At 48.0% G+C, this 21,019-nt stretch overlaps 1 pseudogene; it reads left to right on the top strand.

The window, feature by feature from the left end:
- Nucleotides 1-13,453: 13,453 nt before the first annotated feature.
- LOC130102014 (cilia- and flagella- associated protein 210-like) overlaps nucleotides 13,454-21,019 on the top strand; it is a 44,144-nt pseudogene continuing 36,578 nt past the window's right edge.

Below are 21,019 nucleotides of genomic sequence, written 5' to 3' on the forward strand. Positions count from 1 at the left end.
ATGGGCGTGCGTCACCGGCAAATGAGAAAAGAGTGTTTTTTAGTCCCCGCCGAGGCCGGACTAATCTCCATTTCTTAAACATTTCTCAGCTCCTAGTTTGAGCGGCTGAAAATGTCATTATTGCAGCAATGAGCCTGTTGTATGACACGCACACCTGCATACAAACGCCGACACACACAAAACTGTGATGACACTCTCTTATCTGCTTGCGCTAGTGTAGTTCTCCCTGTGGCCCAGTGGCGGAACCCTAAGCTTTCACGCGGGAGACCCGTGTTCGATCCCGGCTCTCGCAGCAGATAAAAATTTAGTCTCGCCGCGGCCAGACTTCCACCAAAAACTTTTCGCTCGTTCAGTTCCAGAAAATGCGACTGTTCCAGTGTATTTTGCAGTAAACAAGCTGGTACCACGGCCCGCTTGCCTGCACATAAAGGCCGTTTCCACGGCAACCTAGAAAAATCATGTGATCATTGTATTTCTGGTTTTCCGGCCACAGCCGATGGTGTTATAAGTGTAATAAAATGCTCACAGCCCAGTGTTCATTTCTACACACAAACACAGCCCGCCACGGTACAGGGCTCACACAAATGAAATCGACGCATGTCAATTGTGCATTAAATGTAGTGAATGTGCCCACAACCCAGTGCCCACAAACACTACCACGGTTTCTGTAAAACGAAACCAACACAAGTCTTCCTAGCCTCCTAGGAAATCGACGGTGTTTCAGTCTCGCCGTGGCCAGACTTCCACTGAAATTTTCGCTCGTTCAGTTCCAGAAAATGTGACTGTTCCAGTGTATTTTGCAGTAAGCAAGCCAGTACCATGCCCGCTTGCCTGCACACAAATGCTGTTCCCACGGCGACCCAGATAAATCACATAAATGGTGTATTTTCTGGTATTCCGGCCACAGCCGATGGTGTTATGAGTGTATTGAAAATGCCCACAACCCAGGGCTCATTTCTACACACAAACACAGCCCGCAAAAATGCAGGGCTCGCACAAACAAAATCGCCTCATGTCGATTGTGCACTAAATGTAGTGAATGTGCCTACGTCTCAGTGCCCACAAACACTACACACACCACATGTCCCACGGGTTCTGTGAAAACGAAACCAACACGCATTCAGTCAGCTCAGGCCGACGGTGTTTTTCAGTGCAGTAAATGTGCCCGCTGTCCTGCGCCCACATTCACTCACAGACATGTTAAGCCCCACGGGGCTCGCCCCGCTCTCTCTCCCTCAGCAAACTGCTATAAGGGTTTTGAGCGCGGCCAGGCTGCCCGCCGCGATCGGCGCGCCCCCCGCCTCACACACTGTAAACACAGTGTCTGCGTTACAGCACGCCGGAGCTCTCTTGCCGTCACTATGTCTCGGCCAGAGCCCAGATCTCATTCTACCCCTAGCTATTCAACGAGAAAGTGTGGGCACAGCTTCCTGGGGTATCGGAATGGGTGCTGAACACTATAAAAAGAGGCTATTCGCTACAGTTCGCTCGACGTCCCCGCCGTTATACGGCGCGCGTCGAGACGACGGTGGAAAACGAAGTATCTCATCTACTTCGAGCCGAGATAGCGAAACTACTGAGCAAAGGTGCTATAGAACCTTTATCTCAAGCTCAGAGCAAAGGGGGCCTACACAGCAGATATTTTCTGGTACCGAAAAAAGATGGAGGTCTCAGACCCTTTTTAGATCTGCGACAGCTGAACAGAGCGCTTGTGAAGCGCCAGTTCAGAATGCTTACGACCAGGAAAATCCTCGCGCAAGTGCGCCACGGGGACTGGTTTATGTCAATAGATCTGAAAGACGCCTATTTCCAAATACAAATAGCGTCCCATCACAGGCGATTCTTGAGATTCGCTTTCGAGGGCCAGGCATATCGATACACAGTCCTGCCGTTCGGCCTGTCCCTAGCACCTCGTACATTCACGAAGTGCAGGGACGCGGCGCTCGCACCCCTGAGACTTCAGGGCATGCGAGTCCTGAACTACTTGGACGATTGGCTGATTCTAGCTCGATCACGATCGGAGCTCATAGAACACAGGGCCGCATTACTCGAGCACCTCGAGGAGCTGGGCCTCACAGTCAATTGGGCGAAGAGCTCACTGTCTCCCAGTCAGAAAATTTCCTTTCTGGGAACCGTGTTGGACTCGCTGTCCATGACGGCACGCCTGTCACCAGAGCGCGGGCTAAATATTCAGCGCGGCGCGAAATCCATCCGCCACGGCGCGATAGTTCCGCTCAAAAGGTTTCAGAAAATGTTGGGGCTGATGGCCTCAGCAGCCTCTGTACTCCAGTTGGGCTTGCTCCGCATGCGCCCACTGCAGATGTGGCTGAAAGCGCGGGTTCCACCCAGGGCATGGACAGCGGGTCTGTTTCGCCTCAGGGTCGACCTTCAGTGTGTTTCAGCTCTGGAACCCTGGAAAATAACCGACTGGTATCAGTCAGGTGTGAGTCTGGGGACCGCTTCGAGTGTGGAGGTGGTGTCTACGGACGCCTCCACCTCGGGGTGGGGAGCGCTGCTCGAGGGCAGACCGCTAGCTGGCCTGTGGTCAGAACGGGAAAAGCTCCTTCACATAAACTGCTTGGAGATGATAGCAGTCGACAAAGCGCTACGGCGTTTTTGTCCCCAGGTAACAGGCCACCACGTCTTGGTCCGGTCGGACAACATGTCAGTGGTGGCATACATAAATCGCCAGGGCGGCGTCAGGTCACGAAACCTTCACAGGCTGACGGAACGCCTCCTGGTCTGGGCTCAGCACAACCTGCTCTCACTGAGAGCAGCGCACGTGCCTGGTCACCTGAATGTGGGACCAGACAGACTGTCCAGGAACAATGTTCCAGCAGGGGAATGGTCGCTGCACCCGCAGACGGTCCAGCTGCTGTGGAAAACGTTCGGCAGAGCACAGGTGGACCTATTCGCGTCCCACGAAAACGCTCATTGCCCGGAGTTTTTCTCGAAAAGCAAGGACGCGCTGGCTCATGTTTGGCCCCGCTGCCCCCTATATGCTTTTCCTCCTGTCTCGCTCCTGCCTCAGGTGTTGGAACGAATCAGGGAGAACGGATGCCCAGTGCTGCTCGTAGCTCCGCTCTGGACAAACCAGACGTGGTTCCCTGCCCTGATGCAGCTGACCAGCACTGCCCCATGGCCTGTACCATTGAGGAGAGACCTCCTCTCTCAGGCGGAGGGCTCGATTTGGCACCCTCGCCCGGAATTGTGGTCCCTGCACGCATGGGCCATCAACGGGTACCCGCTAGCCTCCCAAAAGGAGTGTTAAACATGATCGCGCAGGCTAGAGCTCCGTCTACCAGGCGGCTCTACTCCTCGAAATGGTCTGTTTTCTCTGCATGGTGTCAAGCCCAGAGCTTTTCACCTGTGGAATGCGGGGTTTCGGAAGTGTTTTCCTTCCTTCAAGAGCTACTGGATAAGGGCAGGACCCCATCCACGCTCAAAGTATATGTGGCGGCCATAGCAACGTTTGCAAAACCGGTGTCTGGCCAGTCGCTGGGGAAAAACGACTTAGTCGTGCGTTTCCTTAGGGGAGCTCGGAGGCTGAACCCTCCCAGGCCCCCTTCAGTCCCGACGTGGGACCTTTCCACGGTCCTGGAGGCCATGAAAGGCGCCCCGTTCGAGCCAATCCAGCTGGTGGACATGAAACACCTGTCGTTCAAAACAGTGTTTCTCATGGCTCTCGCTTCAGTGAAGCGCATTGGGGACTTACAGGCGCTTTCACTAAGCGCGTCGTGTATGGAGTTTGGGCCTAATGACTCGAAGGTCATTCTCAAACCAAAGCACGGGTATGTCCCGAAATCCCTCAATACACCGTTCCGGTTCTCAGTGAGGAGGAGGATGCGAGTCTCCTTTGCCCCGTCAGGGCATTGAGAGCTTATGTGTCACGCTCGTCTGTTTTCAGACAGACGGAGCAGCTTTTTGTTTTGTTTGGCGGGCGTTCCAAGGGACTCGCCGCTTCAAAACAGAGCCTATCCAGATGGATAGTGGATGCCATTGCGCTCGCTTACTCTGCGAAGGGCCTACAAGTGCCCCTTGGGTGTCAGGGCGCACTCCACGAGAGGCGTGGCCTCTTCGTGGGCGTGGTCGAGCGGGGTTTCCCTGCAAGATATCTGTACGGCCGCGGGCTGGGCCTCGCCGTCTACATTTATAAAATACTATAATCTGGAGGTACCCGCCTTACAAGCTAAGCTTTTGGCGGTCTAAAATTCAGTGCTATCTGCCCCGCTGTGCGGCCCAGATGCTGAGTTTACTGCAGCCCCATGAGTGTTGACACACGTATGGCCACCCAGATCAGGCTGAAAGTTTTCACCCTGGCTGCGCGTTTTATTGTCATATAATAGCCCCGCTGGGTGCTTTTTTATAGGGAATGACGCTTCCAGCCTCTCTTCCTCCACTCTATGTGAGTTTATGGTGATTATGCACTACATGAGCCCTGGGCTTCGGCCCCCGGGACTTTGGTGTTGGATCCCTGTACGCACGGCGTGTTGCATTGTGTTCCCCTAGCGTAAGCTATTACGCAGTACGAGAGATACTCTCGTAAGAGAACGTACTCGGTTACTAACGTAACCTCGGTTCTCTCTAGAGAGGGAACGAGTACTGCGTATCTTGCCGTGCTTGGAATACGCTCTGGTTCGCTTCAGTGATAAAAACCAGCTTGTATCAGCCTAACGAGCATATTTATAGGGTGAGACCACGCCCCTTCTGGCGGGACGTGACGATATGGGCGCGAATTGCCCCCATTGGTCATTACGTCACGCAGAGTCTCTCTCGATAGGCTGCTGCATTTGCTGCAGAGCAACCAATAGGCGCGCGAGCTGTTTCGCCTATGTCTGCTTGCTGCTGCAAAGCGTTTTACATTAATAAAAAATTAAGGATAATTTTTGGCTTCAATATCTCGCGGAAAAGAGTTTTTCCCCCTAGCGTAAGCTATTACGCAGTACTCGTTCCCTCTCTAGAGAGAACCGAGGTTACGTTAGTAACCGAGTACGTTTGCACACATGGCTCATTAGACAGTAACAATCAGTATAATGATGAAACAGACTGTTACCGATGGCTGTAACTTGTTACTTGCACAATCACATGGAACAAATTGCAACATAATTTTCCTTCTTATACCTGTCTAAGTGAGTGACAAATGTTTCTTCAAGGGTCATCCTTGTCCCTTGACATTTTCAAAACCCACCTTTTTAGACTTAATTCCAGTTACTTTTGTTCATTAAGGTCTTAGTCTTTTAAATAATTATTTCTTAAAGTTGTTTGTTTCTTTCATTCTTTTGTAAAGCGTCTTTGAGTCTCTTGAAAAGCGCTATATAAATCTGAGGTATTATTATTATTTATTTTTTATTCTTCAAACATTCTCTGAAAATGCATGCGGCCAACATGATTTGCTTTTCTAGATTTAGAAAGCGTATTGAAAACCACCTTCAGGTCTAAATGGATTAATACCATTTGATATAGAGTAATATTTGATGATATAATACTCAATACCGGTACTTGCCTTTAACTACCATGCTCCGCAGTTTGGTGTATTCTTTCTGTAAGGCCTTGACCTGGCTCTGCAGGTCTCTGGTAAGGTCATTGTTTTACTGGATTGACGAATCTGCTCTGGACTGACTGTCCTCTGACAGCAGTTCCTCCTCCGCCTGTCATTGTGCAGCAACCTTGTCCTTTTTGTATAGGGCAAAGATGTTCATTTTTAATATTTAATCATGGATAAATAATCTGTAAGTCCTGCTAATTCGATCCAAGGGCGGCATTCAAATTAGCGGTGAAGGTCTCAACGCGCGTTCCGTCTCTTCCAATGGCAAAAGGATTTTTTAATTCAATATAATATATTTTGTCTTATGTATTAACTCGTTTCATCTGACTCCATAGAATGAAAGTGTTTTAATGATATCTGTGCATCATTAAATATACGTTAATGTTTGACTTTTCCTTTTAACTCCAATGAAAATAAAGTCAAAGTCTGTTAGCATAATCAAATATAACAATTTATTATGTCAGGTAAATGTATTTTAACAATTCCATAATCAATTAAAAGATAATCAATGCAAACATCAAATGTTTTAGGATTAGAGAAATAGATGCAAACCCAACATGAACTACATGAGCTAAACCTCACGGGCTATCTAAAATACAGAAAAAAGCCACGATCCCTTGCTGCCTTCCATTAAATAGCCAGACCTCATTTCATATGTAAACCTGTATTCACAGTGGAAATGTACTGTGTTCATCCCCCCCAGACTTACTGGGGGCAGAAGTAAATTTACATGGTACCATTTGCTAACAGTGGAAATTAGCATTGATGAATTTACACCTTTGGGAGTGCCTAGAGACCACATTCCTTTGTGTGCCAGTTATTCATAAACTCTTAAAACCCTTATTTCCTTTTGTTTTACTTATTTGGAATGAGACATCTGAACCAGCCACCCTGATGTTACGGGTGTGGTGCAGGCAGAGGAAGAGGCAGCAGTCAACAGGTCCAATTCAAATATAATTTACTCAAACAAAACAAGGATCACGGGAAACAGCAACACACCATACACAAACGTTACATAAACGAGAACCGACCAGGAGTGAGGGAGAACACAGGGTTTACATAGACAGAGAACAGATTAGGGAAACAAGGCACAGCTGGGGCAAATGAACTAGACACAGGTGAATAAACTAAACACTAACGAGGAGCGGGAAACTGGAAACAGGACTGAACCAAATACACAAAGAACGGGGGAAACACAGGACTCAACCAAATCACAATGACGGGGGGAAACACAGGACACACATGTAACATAACGCCCCCTCCAAAAAGGCGCGTCCTCGCGCCGTATAACTTCAATAGGGGTGGGGGGGCGGGCGCCCTGGAGGCTGACGAGGGCGTGGCCTACCCTGAGCAGGAAGCCTCCAGGGCGGAGCAGGACATGCAGGAGGCCAGGGCGGAGCAGGACGTGCAGGAGGCCAGGGCGGAGCAGGACGTGCAGGAGGCCAGGGTGGAGACTTTCCCTCGGGTGGCCAGGGTGGAGAGGCCACTTCAGGAGGCCAGGGTGGAGAGGCCACTTCAGGTGGCCAGGGTGGAGAGGCCACTTCAGGTGGCCAGGGTGGAGAGGCCACTTCAGGTGGCCAGGGTGGAGAGGCCACTTCAGGTGGCCAGGGTGGAGAGGCCACTTCAGGTGGCCAGGGTGGAGAGGCCACTTCAGGTGGCCAGGGTGGAGAGGCCACTTCAGGTGGCCAGGGTGGCTTATATCCCCCCCCCAAAATTTTCTTGGGGGGAGTGACGGGTTCAGAGACAGGCTTGGGGGAACTGGACGGGACCAGCGGAGAAGGCACGGGAGGACTGGACGGGACCAGCGGAGAAGGCTCGGGAGGACTGGACGGGACCAGCAGAGAAGGCTCGGGAGGACTGGACGGGACCAGCGGAGAAGGCTCGGGAGGAGTGGACGGGACCAGCGGAGAAGGCTCTGGCTCGGCAGACGCGCAGGGAAGCTCCGGCTCGGCAGGCGTGCGGGGAAGCTCCGGCTCGGCAGGCGTGCAGGGAAGCTCCGGCTCGGCAGGCGTGCAGGGAAGCTCAGGCTCGGCAGGGCTGCAGGGAAGCTCAGGCTCGGCAGGGCTGCAGGGAAGCTCAGGCTCGGCAGGGCTGCAGGGAAGCTCAGGCTCGGCAGGGCTGCAGGGAAGCTCAGGCTCGGCAGGGCTGCAGGGAAGCTCAGGCTCGGCAGGGCTGCAGGGAAGCTCAGGCTCGGCAGGGCTGCAGGGAAGCTCAGGCTCGGCAGGGCTGCAGGGAAGCTCAGGCTCGGCAGGGCTGCAGGGAAGCTCAGGCTCGGCAGGGCTGCAGGGAAGCTCAGGCTCGGCAGGGCTGCAGGGAAGCTCAGGCTCGGCAGGGCTGGACGTGACCAGCTGTGCGGGCTTGGCTGGGCTGGACGGAACCAGCGATGAGGGCTTGGCTGGGCTGGACGGAACCAGCGGTGCGGGCTTGGCTGGGCTGGACGGAACCAGCGATGAGGGCTTGGCTGGGCTGGACGGAACCAGCGGTGCGGGCTTGGCTGGGCTGGACGGAACCAGTGGTGCGGGCTTGGCTGGGCTGGATGGAACCGGCTGTGAAGGCTCGGCTGGGCTGGACGGAACCAGCGGAGAAGGCTCGGGAGGACTGGATGCATGGGCCAGAACTGATGTGTGTGTAGCCCACACACACAAAATCGCCGTAGACATCACCATCAAAGCAGTCTCCTCTTGAGTGGACTTACGTGTGGTGTGCACAGTCTCTAACGGGCAGGCGACGGGCTCAGGCTCTGGCGGGCAGGCGACGGGCTCAGGCTCTGGCGGGCAGGCGACGGGCTCAGGCTCTGGCGGGCAGGCGACGGGCTCAGGCTCTGGCGGGCAGGCGACGGGCTCAGGCTCTGGCGGGCAGGCGACGGGCTCAGGCTCTGGCGGGCAGGCGACGTGAAGCTGCGGTGCAGGTTGCTCTGAACGGACGGTCTCTGGCTGGACGGTCTCTGGCTGGACTGATGTTACCGTGAGGGATGAACCACAGACCCAAAGCGCCCTGTCCAGAAACTCCGAGAATGGAAGATGTAGGTCATCGAGCAACAGTATCTGGGCTAAGGGATCATCCAAACCTCTCCAGAACCGCTGTTTAAGGAAATCTTCCTCCCAGTATACGTCCTGGTGCAGGTGAAGATATACCTCTGTGAATTCCTCCAGTGAGGCCCCATTTTGGTCAAAGAGGAAAGCCTCCATCTGGTCGTCCATTTTTGTGGTCGGTTCTTCTGTTACGGGTGTGGTGCAGGCAGAGGAAGAGGCAGCAGTCAACAGGTCCAATTCAAATATAATTTACTCAAACAAAACAAGGATCACGGGAAACAGCAACACACCATACACAAACGTTACATAAACGAGAACCGACCAGGAGTGAGGGAGAACACAGGGTTTACATAGACAGAGAACAGATTAGGGAAACAAGGCACAGCTGGGGCAAATGAACTAGACACAGGTGAATAAACTAAACACTAACGAGGAGCGGGAAACTGGAAACAGGACTGAACCAAATACACAAAGAACGGGGGAAACACAGGACTCAACCAAATCACAATGACGGGGGGAAACACAGGACACACATGTAACACCTGAGACCTTTAAAATGATACCAAACATAATACTCAATGATAATCATTCACATCAAACCATAGATATTCTTATGTGAGTTTTTATGTGTCACTGCGAGAGTGGGGGATGCGGGGAAGAAGTTTGTGTGTGTGTGTGTGAGAGTTCAAATGTTAATTTGCCAAGGTCCTTTGTCTCATAGACCAGTGGTCTATCTCTTCACCCAGTTTCCAGTTTTCCAGTCTTACAAATCCAAAACACAAACAATTCCTAATGTGATATCAATCTTAGCTGTTTAATTACCTGTTTTTGATTTCCAGAGCCAGAGGCTTTGTCACCAGTACTGGTATCTTCATCACCAAAGTCCAGGCATTTTGCTCTTCTCACCCTCTTCCCCGGCATGGTATCTGGATAGAGTTCCCGCTCAGCAGCTCTGAGTGTAGCCTCTTTTTCTACATTCATGTAGAAGGATAGATTTTCTTAATGCCAAAAATCAACACCATTACAATGAATAATAAATACTACAGAATAAATAAAAACTAATGTGTCCCATTTTCAAACTTCTTTAAAGAGGTAGTGCCATGAATCAGTGTTCAGTGTTTTTAACCACATAATGTTTATCTTAGGTTTTAGACATTTAAATACATATAATTTGTCAAAAGACCACATTTAGGGCCGTTACATAGTCAACGCATCGGTACGCATACGCATCCGCAAGGCTACGCATCGCTACGCTTCGGCCGCCATTATGCGTCGATGCGTAGCCAAATGTGTCGTCCTAGTTTTTGATACGCGACGCACCGATGCACGCAAAACTACGTGTTGTCGGTGGGGGCGACATTGCAAGTATTGTACATTAATTCAAGTATATTATGTTTACAGAAGAAGGTTTGAATCCAAAGGCGGGCGAAGAGGAAAAATTATGCAAACTATGGAGCTTATACGTAGGTTATACATCCGCATTCATATGACAGTTCATCGCGTCGTGTGTGTAGCCAATCTAGAAGTCAATGCCGTGTGCCCTTCTCGATAGGCTGAAATAGCCTACGGCAGGAGAAAGAGAGAGATATGAGTGTGTGTGTGTGTACATTCAAATCCATTCAATTTGTACATTGAAATTTAAGTTATTGTTATAATATTTTATTATTTTGATGTCTTTATAACTTACTGTCATTTACTGAGAATGGTAGGCTACTGACTCTACTACCCCCTGTTGCGTGAGCGGTGTATTGCATTTCACGGATCGCCCGGATCGTCACGCTTGAGTCTGCTTGCGTCCACTGTTTAGGGAGCGCGTCGCTCGCGTTGACTATTGTTTGAGATGCGCCTTGCCTCGCCTGAAATGTAGTCGAGAGTAGGCGGCTGCAGTGAGAGGAGGAGAGAAAAAAGCGCAGGCAAGCCGGACAGATCTCTCTTCTCGCAGTGGATCAGACACCTGTGAGATCAAAGGCGGATATCGCGGGATTCACGCTCGTGCAGTTGTTGCTAATAAACTGGATGTAATTGAAGTTTTGTTGCTTGAATATGAAAATAAATAAAATGAACAAAAGACACCCAAAGTACTTATTCCATTTTAAATAGGCCTACGTGTTTATCAGTCATTTTTTGTTTCTATTTTTTTATTTTTTTATTACATCACATAGATCACACTGTCAGAGGGTTTGGGAATATTCACAAATAATTGATACACATAAAACATGATATCAGAGTTTTAAAATCAAACATTTTAAAAGAGAACAATACATCACGGTTGTTTAAACCAATGAGCATTAAGCTGTGTCGTCGCCAAGTCGTTTCCCATCATGCTTTTGATCAGCGCAGTCGGTGGAGAGCAAACATAGACTGTAAAAAAATATGGACGACGCCCCTTCGCTCTTTTCCATTGGAGAGAACTGAAGCCGCCAGTGTCCTGATATGGCGCTGACATATTGGAACTTGAGTCTGCGCAGTAGCGTTTTCGGGACCAGTCATGCGCAGTCGTGAGCAAGAAGTAAAGCCGCGAAATCAAGGCCCCGCCCTCACTCTCGCGGAATCAATCGCTAGCACACGCCCCTGCACTTTTCTTAAGTGGCCTTGTCTGCTGATTGCAGTACCTCGTTAAAATAAGGTAAATACAACTACTAAACACATAGTCAACATTATGAAAAAAAGTCCGTTGGTGCTTCAGTGACTACTTCGCACAGAGAAGCTGTCAATCACAGCTGTCAATCATGATGTCACAGCACCGTTTTTATAGCATCAAATAACTAACTAAAAACTAACTTATTTTAAAAACAAACACTTGAAATTACATCAACGTGATATAAACTACAGTAAATGACAGAAACTATCTTTAGAAAAAAGATATGTGAAGTGTAATTTAATAATTTAGTTGGTCTCACGTCCCGTTGAATAACATGGGGAGGCGGGGCTTATGACCTATACTAGGACCGGTCACCGGGGGGCGATCGTGACGTTTTGGCTTCACTTTTGAGGGCTTGTGCGGCACGCTTGAGAGCAACTGCGCGCGACTGCAGAATCCGACACGTGCGCCTTGCGGTCGCGAGAGTTTTTTGACATACGTCGGCATGACATCAGAGCAAGGCGGACCGCACTCGGACACATTTCTAACCGGCATGCATCTCGCGCTGATCACCGGTGATCGGTTCTGCGCAGATTTTGCTCATCTCAAACAAGCCTTATGTAACGGCCCTTAACCGCACCGCAGAGACAGAGCCCCGGTCGCACGTGCGCGCACTCACCGTCTTCAAACAACACGAGCGCTGTATGCTCTCTCTCCCTCGCCTCGCGCATATCAATATACGATAGTAAAAGGTAGGAAGACCGATTGTGTTATATAGATCAGTAGTTTGTTTAAATAAAGTGTTTGATTAGTTAACAAGTACATGTTCAGGAAATGCATCATACAAATTGTATGGGTTAACGTTAATGTAACGGTAAACGGACTATGCACGAAGCTCTTTTGAAGCTGTCAAATGGTGTTGCTATTGGACACTTAATTGTGATCATTGCTGCTCTGAGGTTTCTTATAGGCTACTGTTAAATCGTTGTTGTTGTTTTTGAAGAAGCATTAAGTTACTCTTGCCTCGGAGAAAACAACACGGGAATAGCTACAGTTGTGCATATAAATTACTACGTATAGGGCTTGTATTACAACCTGTCGGCAATTTTCTACATCCTTTTTTGAACGTCGTATTACACTTGTATACTGCACAGCGGGTCGTCGGAGCTACAGAGCCCTCTGCTGGTAGGGAATCGTAAGATGGCCGCTCGAACACTTCCGGTGGCTTCACTGCCTGGTGCTCACGACGCCATCTTGCGCGCCCCCGACGTCACAGGCAGGCACAGGCTCTATGACATCACAGGCGGGGTTCCTGAGTCAGAACACAGCGAGTCCAAGCCTTATATACACTGTCTGGTCCAACGTTGAACAGCATCTTGAGGATCCAACACACAACAGCATCTTCTCAATATACCAATACGAATCTATTGATAAATGGCAACAGATAGAACAGGTGTCGTCCAGAACGGCCGGAGAACAGGCTCGAGGATACAAGGTATTTAAAGAAAATACTGCACAACAAAATATCTGTGTAACCATTACATGAATGTACCATTTGCTTATTGTAACTTTTCAAAATGAAACTTTATTTTTTATATTTTTCAACACTGAATCTAATACTATGCATATTTAACTATTCAAAATGTCTATTGTTGTTCAATCTCAGGCAACTTTATTTAATTTTTACAAGGTTTCTAAGCAAAAGATGGACGCATGTTTTCTCAGTCCTGTTACCGAAACTCATTTATTTCTGTTGTGTCGTGGCTTATTTCTGTTGTGTTGTGTTGTGGCTTATTTCTGTTGTGTTGTGGCTTTATTTCGTTTTATTGTGAACTTATGTTTGCTTTTTAAATTTCGGTTTAAAACAGGACTGAGTGAAAACCCGGGGACACGACTAAAATATGTATTTTCTCTAAAATATTAGATAAAATATTTAAAAACATAGATTGGATATAAAGTCAAACAACAATGCAAAAAAAATCTGATTTCTGATAGATTTTAATCATTATATTTCATGGTAAAGTTTAGAGATAGAGAGTGGGGACATGCAGAAAATGCTATTTTTTAGTGTTCTATGTAGTTTTTATTTATGTTTTTAATTATACATTTTAAATTTGTAGTTAGCTTAGTGTGCAGGACATTTTGCTTAATAATAAAATGTATTTTAGAGTTAATTTTCATGCAATTTTATACATATAATGACCTGGGGACAGAAATGTCACCCTTTCGGTGGAAATTTTTTATAATAACTTGGAAATATGTTGTCTAATCATGCATACAGTTGGGAGTTGGGAGATGGAAAAACCCGAAGCAGACCTAGTGTTGTCCAGATCTGAATGGCAGCGCGTCCAGGACCGTGTGAACGGAGTGAATCGTCACAGCAGAAGTGTCATAGCAGCGGCTGAACAGCGGGAGGCGCTGCACATGCGCTCTAAAGAGCTCGTTAAACACTGGCCCAACACCATAGCTGTGAGTGACAGCATCGCACTGGAGTTACTGCATTTGTAGCTCTCTTATTGTGCGGGGCTCCGTACTTCCTAAAACTATATGCGTAAACATCATGCTTTTTAATGACCTAATCACTTTTAAGGAAGAAAATAGGCCTTTTTATGAGTCTTTATTAAGAAATAAGAATAATTTATTTAAATTATAAATTATTATGATTATTAAAGTAAAGACATCTGTCTATAGAAACATTGTCAGACACTTTTATTGTTTTTATATAGCCTTATTTAGACTTCTCGCTGTCTAATTTTCTTTTTGTGTCTGTGCCCCTATTATAATACTAAGTTTGTTACAATTTGGTATAATGTTAAATTGTAATTTGAATGTCATCTTGATGTGATATTTTAGTTTTTCTTCATTAAAAATAAATAAATAAAAGAATACCTGGGTCTCTGAGGGTTATAATATGAGACTGGATGTTTACAGTAACAAAGTACAACAAACAAATCTGATTTTGTCCTTACAGGGAGAACGACGGAAAAAACTGGAGGTGAAAACAATTCGAGAGGCGATGAAAGAGGAGGAGAAGAAATGTCTCAGGTTACTACTGTAACCATAGTTCCCTGAGAAAGGGAACGAGACGATGCGTCACTTGACGCTTTGGGAACGCCCCCAGCGTGAATGCGTCTGAGCATCAATGTCAACTAGTCCAATGGAATGAATGAGCGTCACGGGCGGGTGACGTCATGACCAGGAAGGCATAAGAGCACATCCGGTGAAACGCGGCATTAGCTTCAAGAATTCGAAGCAAGCCGATCACAGGGATGCAGGAAGTATGGCAGGGTGATGCATCGTCTCGTTCCCTTTCTCAGGGAACTATGGTTACAGTAGTAACCTGAGACGTTCCCTTTCGAGGGAACTCGCGATGCGTCACTTGACGCTTTGGGAACGAGAATACCCAAAACGCCAGAATTCCAAGTACCTGAGTGTCAGTCTGTTGGAACTAAGCACTAAGCACCTGAGAACCTGGGGCAGCATCCAGGTCCAAACTGTAAAACCTGACGAATGTGAGCGGTGAAGTCCAGCCTGCCGCATCACAAACGTCTTGGAGAGAAACCCCAAATAACAAGGCTTTAGAGGCCGCCATACCCCTCGTTGAGTGAGCTCTGACCACCAAGGGACACGGATGGTCAGATTACTCGTATGCAAGTGAAATAGCCTCGACTATCCACTTACTAACCGTCTGTTTAGAAGCAGGAAGACCCTTCTTAGGTGATCCAAAGCAAATAAATAACTGGTCGGACTTCCTCATTGAAGATGTCCGATGAACATAAGTATCCAGTGCTCGCACTGGACACAAGAGGTTCAGCCTTTCCTGGTCCGCAGATGTAAAAGGAGGACAGAAACCTGCAGCTCAAAGGGAGCCCCAGATAGGCCTTCTAGAACTATTGCAAGGTCCCAAGCCAGCACCCTAGTGCAAGTTGCAGGCCTCAGCCTCAAAGTGCCAAGAAGGAAACGAGTGATCAGGGGGTCTCGACCCAAAAATGTACTACCCACCAGGGCGTGGAAAGCCGCAATGGCCGCCACGTATACCTTAAGCGTGGAAGGACATAGACCTGATACAAAGCGTTCTTGCAGAAACTCGAATACTGTGTTTACTGAACAGTTAACCGGATCCCACTGACGCTGGTAACACCAAGAAGTGAAAAACTCTCGAAATAGTGAATATAGTTTCCTCGTAGCGGGAGCTCTGGAGCTTAGAATGGTCTCAACAACCTCGGTTGAGAGACCACTCTCTATGAGTTGGGCCCCCTCAGAGGCCATACCCACAGTTTCCAAATCCCCTGCCGGGGGTGCAATATTGCATCCCCTGCCTGAGACGGAAGGTCTCTCCTGATCGGGACCTCCAAGGGAGGTCCGTCAAGGAGAAAAATTAGGTCCGCAAACCAAATTCAGCTCGGCCAGGGTGGTGCTACTAAATAGGCTTATTCCATCCTGGCGGAATCACTCCAGAACTCCTGGGAGCAGAGCAACAGGGGGAAATGCGTACAGACGTAGCCTCAGCCACGTCTGCACCATAGCAACCAGCCCAGAGGGAACTGGTTGAGTGAGGGATAACCAGAGTGGACAGTGCGTCGTATGCTGAGACGAGAACAAATCCACTTCTGCCTGGCCATAAAACTCCCATATTTGCTCCACCGCCTCGGGGTGGAGTCCCCTGGCCTCAGCCCCTGCCTCAACAGGGTGTCTGCTCCAATATTCTGGCCCCCCTGGAATATACACTGCCCTCAGACAGCGTAATTTCCTGAGGGACCAAAATAATAGGCCACCAACGTGTTGTCTGTGGGTCAAGAACCAGAGTTTCCTCCATATAACCAAGGCGCGGGGATACTGCCGCGTGATCTTGATCGTACGGAGTGGGCTTCCCCTCAGGGAGAACCCTCTGGTCCTGAGCCACCACTGTAAAGGTCTCACGTACAGCAGGTCAAAGGGTATCACATTGAACGCTGCTGCCCTGAGGCCTAACAGTCACTGTTTCAGAACAACACATGATGGCCCCTCAGGTCTGGGAGGAGATGTCTCAACGCATTGAAGACGACCATCATCTCTAGGCAATTCATGTGCCAAGCGAGATGATGACTCCTCCCAAGCCCTGAGCTGAGCGGCCTTCCAATACCGCTCCCCAGCCGGTGAGGGAAGCATCTGTCGAGATAGCAACTCGATGGCAAAGAGCTCCCAACACCGAACCCTGGGTTAAGAACCAGTGTTTCCTCCATATAACCAAGGCACGAAGGCACCGCCGCATGATCTTGATCATACGAAGTGGGTTTCCCCTCGGGGAGAACCCTCTGGTCCTGCTCCACCACTGCAAAGGTCTCATGTACAGCAGGCCAAAAAGTATCCCGTTGGACGCTACTGCCACAAGACCCAACAGTCTCTCGAACTGTTTTACAGTGCGTGACTGGCCTAGCCTCAGCTCTTTTGTGGCTGTTAGGATAGCAGCTACACGAACGGGCGACAGAGTGGCCCGCATCGTCACTGAATCCCATACCACACCAAGGAAAGTGGTTCTCTGTACTGGAGAAAGCACACTCTTCTTGGCATTGAGCCTCAACCCCAACATCTGCATATGAGCGAGAACGACACCTCGGTGCCGAACCGCTAACTGTTCTGATTCCGCTAGAATCAGCCAGTCATCTATGCAATTCAGAATGCGTATACACTGCAGCCTGGCGGGGCCAGAGCTGCGTCTACACACTTCGTGAATGTGCGGGGTGATAGAGCTAGACCGAAAGGAAGTGCCTGATACTGGTGTTCTTTGCCCCAAAGAAAACCTCAGGAACCTCCTGTGCTGAGGGAGGATGGAGATATGGAAGTATACGTCTTTTAGATCTATCGTGACAAACCAGTCCTCGGATCTGATTTGAGTCACAATCTGTTTGAGTGTCAGCATCTTGGACTTGAGTTCCAGCATCAAACACTCCAACAGACGAAGATAGTATGTGACGCAGCTCTCCATCCTTTTTTGGAACAATGAGATAACGACTGTAAAGACCCGACGCAATGTCGGGTGAGTACACCTGCTCTATAGCTTTCTTTGCTAACAGGGCCTTTACCCCTTGCTCCATTACCAGAGAGATTACCATTACCCATAGAGATATATTTGGCAGTAGCTTCCGCGCTGCCAGAAAATCTACCAAGGGAACCAGCCCCTCGAGGCTGGCCTCTGGTGTAATAAAGACAGCCAGTTCGGGGACCTGAAACATACTGGCAGGAACCACCCGAACTGACTGTTTTCGAACCCCCCTCAGAGGGCGCGAGTCCGACGCAATGTCGAGTTGACGCTGCGCCAGAAGCTCGCTGGAGAACGCTGCGCCCCGAAGCACCAAGGGTGGCGGGATTGGCAGAACGGTCCCCTGAGGGCACAGAGATGGAAAGGGCACCGTATAATGAGGTGTACACCATTCCACCCCGGTTGGGGCTGCCCTCACCGGTCTGACGCCGTGGCGCCAGACCCTTTCTTTTGAGCCGCAGCCTTCTCAGCATGAAGAACGGTCCTCGGATCCGGCTTCTGCTTTGAAGGCTTTGGCTGCTGTGTTGTGTATGAGAAACTAGCCGGCTGGAGCTGCTCACGCCCAGCAGCCCCAGTGGGTTGGACATAGCGAGGGAGAGATTATCTTGTATCTTTCTCCATGATTCCCATCAAATTGAGCCAGAGGTGTCTCTCAGTGACCACATTTCTTTGGCTGCCATCCCTGAGAGATAAATCTGAGGCCCGACGGAGTTCTCAAACCCCATCGGGCCAAACTCCCTCACTTCTGTCCAAATACCACAGCAGGTCAGCCTGATATGCTTGCAGCACTGCTATAGTGTGCAAGCAGGCTCGTGCTAGACCCACTGCCATATATGCTTTTCCCACTAGATTAAAAAATAGTTTTCTTTAATGGTTTAGTGAGAGAAGCGGACGCCTTCAGGGACGATACTGAACCGGGAGACATAGCTCGCAAGTGTCTGTTCTACCCGGGGTATTGCCCCATAGCCATACTCTCTTAACCCCCAAATATCTGAATATACATGAATGTGGGGCTAAAAAATGAGTAAGGCTTTTTCCATGATCTAGACAGCTCGCTGTGCAGATCGGGAAAAATGGAAGGCCCCGTGATGGAGGTGGAAAAATAGAGGAAAGGAAACTCGTACAATTTATTTTAAGGACGAGTGCCCCCTTATTTCTGCTGGCCATTAAATATTTAATTTATCTACAGCCTTAGTAAACACCTCCACCAGCTTATTATTATATATATATATTTTTTATATACATTCTTTATATATATACACTTTATTTTATATATAATATATAAACTATCATATATATATATATATATATAGGCTATATATAATTCTCATACGCTGGGGAAGAGATGGCAAATCCACTTCCCCCATGATTGTGTACACTTTCAATGCCCAGCACATCTACCTCCTCGGAGGTAGAGCACTGAAGCATTGATTTCTCTCCCCTGGCGGAAGAGACCGCAGCGCGGGCTTCCGAGACCGGAGAGAGAGCACTGGATCCCTCGTGGAAAGGGAGGAGATAAGATCCGCGGACCCGTCTCCAACCCCGTAACGAGATCCTATTCGCGATCCACAGGAATGCATTCTCCGCGCTGCCTCTGCAGACGCGTGTCCTGCACCCCGAGGATCGCGAGCCTGGCCACTTTCCTCGAAAAGTGACAGGCGGGAGTGGAGCATGCGAAGCGAAAGCTTCTCACAATGTTGCAATCAGCCCCCTCGGAGGCTGATACCGCATGTTCCACTCCCAAACAAACTACACAAAGCTCGTGTGTGTCCCCACCCGTTAAATAACGCGGGCAGGGAGAAGCACAGAGTTTGTAAAGTTGTTTCGCCATAACTCTTCCCAATAATATCGAACAGACAACAATAAATAGACAGAGACAGAGTAACACAGATCGCTTGCTGAGACACAGAAGCTAATGCCGCGTTTCACCGGATGTGCTCTTATGCCTTCCTGGTCATGACGTCACCCGCCCGTGACGCTCATTCTTTCCATTGGACTAGTTGACATTGATGCTCAGACGCATTCACGCTGGGGGCGTTCCCAAAGCGTCAAGTGACGCATCGCGAGTTCCCTCGAAAGGGAACGTATCGACTTGGAAGAAGCAAGATATCAGGCCCAGATACGAAAGGAGATAATTGAGGAAACTAAAACCCAGCAGTACCACCAGACGGACAGAGTCAAAGGTCTCCATGTGTGTGTCTTACGTTATTAGACCACAAGTGTTTTTCTGTGGTGAAATGTTAGTAGAAACGATCCTCTTGTTGTTCTAGAGCGCTCTGAGGCTGGCGGAGGTCCTGAAGGAAAGAGAGGCTCAGATCGAGCTCAACACATGAGGCAGAACGCCAGCAGAGCCGTGGACAGAGAGATCTTGGCCCGAATGGCTTGCAGAGAAGAGCAGGCGGTCCAGCAGGAGCGACAGAAAGCACTGCAGAGAAAACGAGACCAACTGGCCATTTCTGAGTGCTTGAAACTACAGTAAGGAGAAATTAAAGTGCATTTATGCTTCAGTGCATACACAGCTAACACAAATATGCTCTAAGGACTTTTTGATAACGTTCCAATTAAGATATAAATGTTATTTCTGAATGTTCCCTAAACGTTCAAAGTGTCAACAACATTTAAAATGTTTTTATTTTTTTTTATTCTTCAAACACTGTGGGAATGTTACTTTTGAACAGTGTTGGGGAAAGTTACTTTTAAAAGTAATACATTACAATATTGTGTTACGTTAAAATTAACTAATTGTATTACTTAGTTAGTTTAATGGAAAGTAGTGTTATGTTAATGTTGTTACTTTTTCTGTACAAAAAACACTCCACGAATTATGTATAAGTTCTGTTTTGTGTTAATGTTTTGAGAACATGATTAAAGACCAGATAACTTTGAACAAACATAATGTTACTAGAAGAACGTTTGTTCGTAACTTTGAGAGAACCGTATCTAAAGTTCTGAGAACATTCCCTGTTAGCTGGGAATCACCTTAATGTGTCAATGTGTCTGACGTTTCCTCCTTTATTAGGGTTAAGGAGCATGACATGAAGAAGGAGCAGGAGAGGAGAAGGGAGGCTGAAGAGATGAAGCAACTCCGAGATCTTCATCTGAGGGAACAGGCCATCAAAGAGCGCCAGAATCGAGAAGTGAAGAGAAAAAGAATGAATGCTTTTCGTGTAAGCCGGTTGTTGGACAACATTCACACTGTAAAAGCAGATCGAATCAGATGCGGTTTTGAAATCCCTTCTTCTGTCTCCCATCAGGACCATTTGACCAACAGAGAGCTGACAAAAGCAGCGGAGGCTCGGAGGCAAGAGGAAGAGGAGGAGAAGAGAAAGCAGATCGCCAGCCAGAACGAAAAAGTGACGAGAATGAGGAGAGAAAAACAGGAGGAAACATTTAGGTATTGTACATTTAGGTATTGTACATAAGACAATGGAAATGCGTCCTGTGGTGGATATTAATCACACTCATTAGTGTCAGAAATTAACTTCTTTATTTTCAGGAGCATTTTTGCACATTTATGAGGGCTAACACGCATAAAAAACACAGCATGCTGATTAATTATGTTAAACACTTCCAACCCATACTAACATTTATATATTAAATGCTTAGACAACAGATAAAATAACTTTGGGCGCATTTTAGGCATTTTTGTTACTTTAAAACTGTGAATCTCTAGAGATCATGGGCTTCCAGTGATATTTTAGTATTATTTATAGTATACAGTATTTAGCAATGTTTTGAATGACCTTTTATTATTATTTTCAGAATTGTGTGCTTTTGTCATTTTTCCCCGTTTTTTTTTTTTTATTTCTTTTGAGTTTTATTTTATATTTACTTCAGTTTTA

The sequence above is a fragment of the Rhinichthys klamathensis genome, unplaced genomic scaffold, assembly GCF_029890125.1.
Source record: "Rhinichthys klamathensis goyatoka isolate OS25496 unplaced genomic scaffold, OSU_Roscu_1.1 h1tg000264l_1, whole genome shotgun sequence".
NCBI classification, from domain to species: Eukaryota; Metazoa; Chordata; class Actinopteri; order Cypriniformes; family Leuciscidae; genus Rhinichthys; species Rhinichthys klamathensis.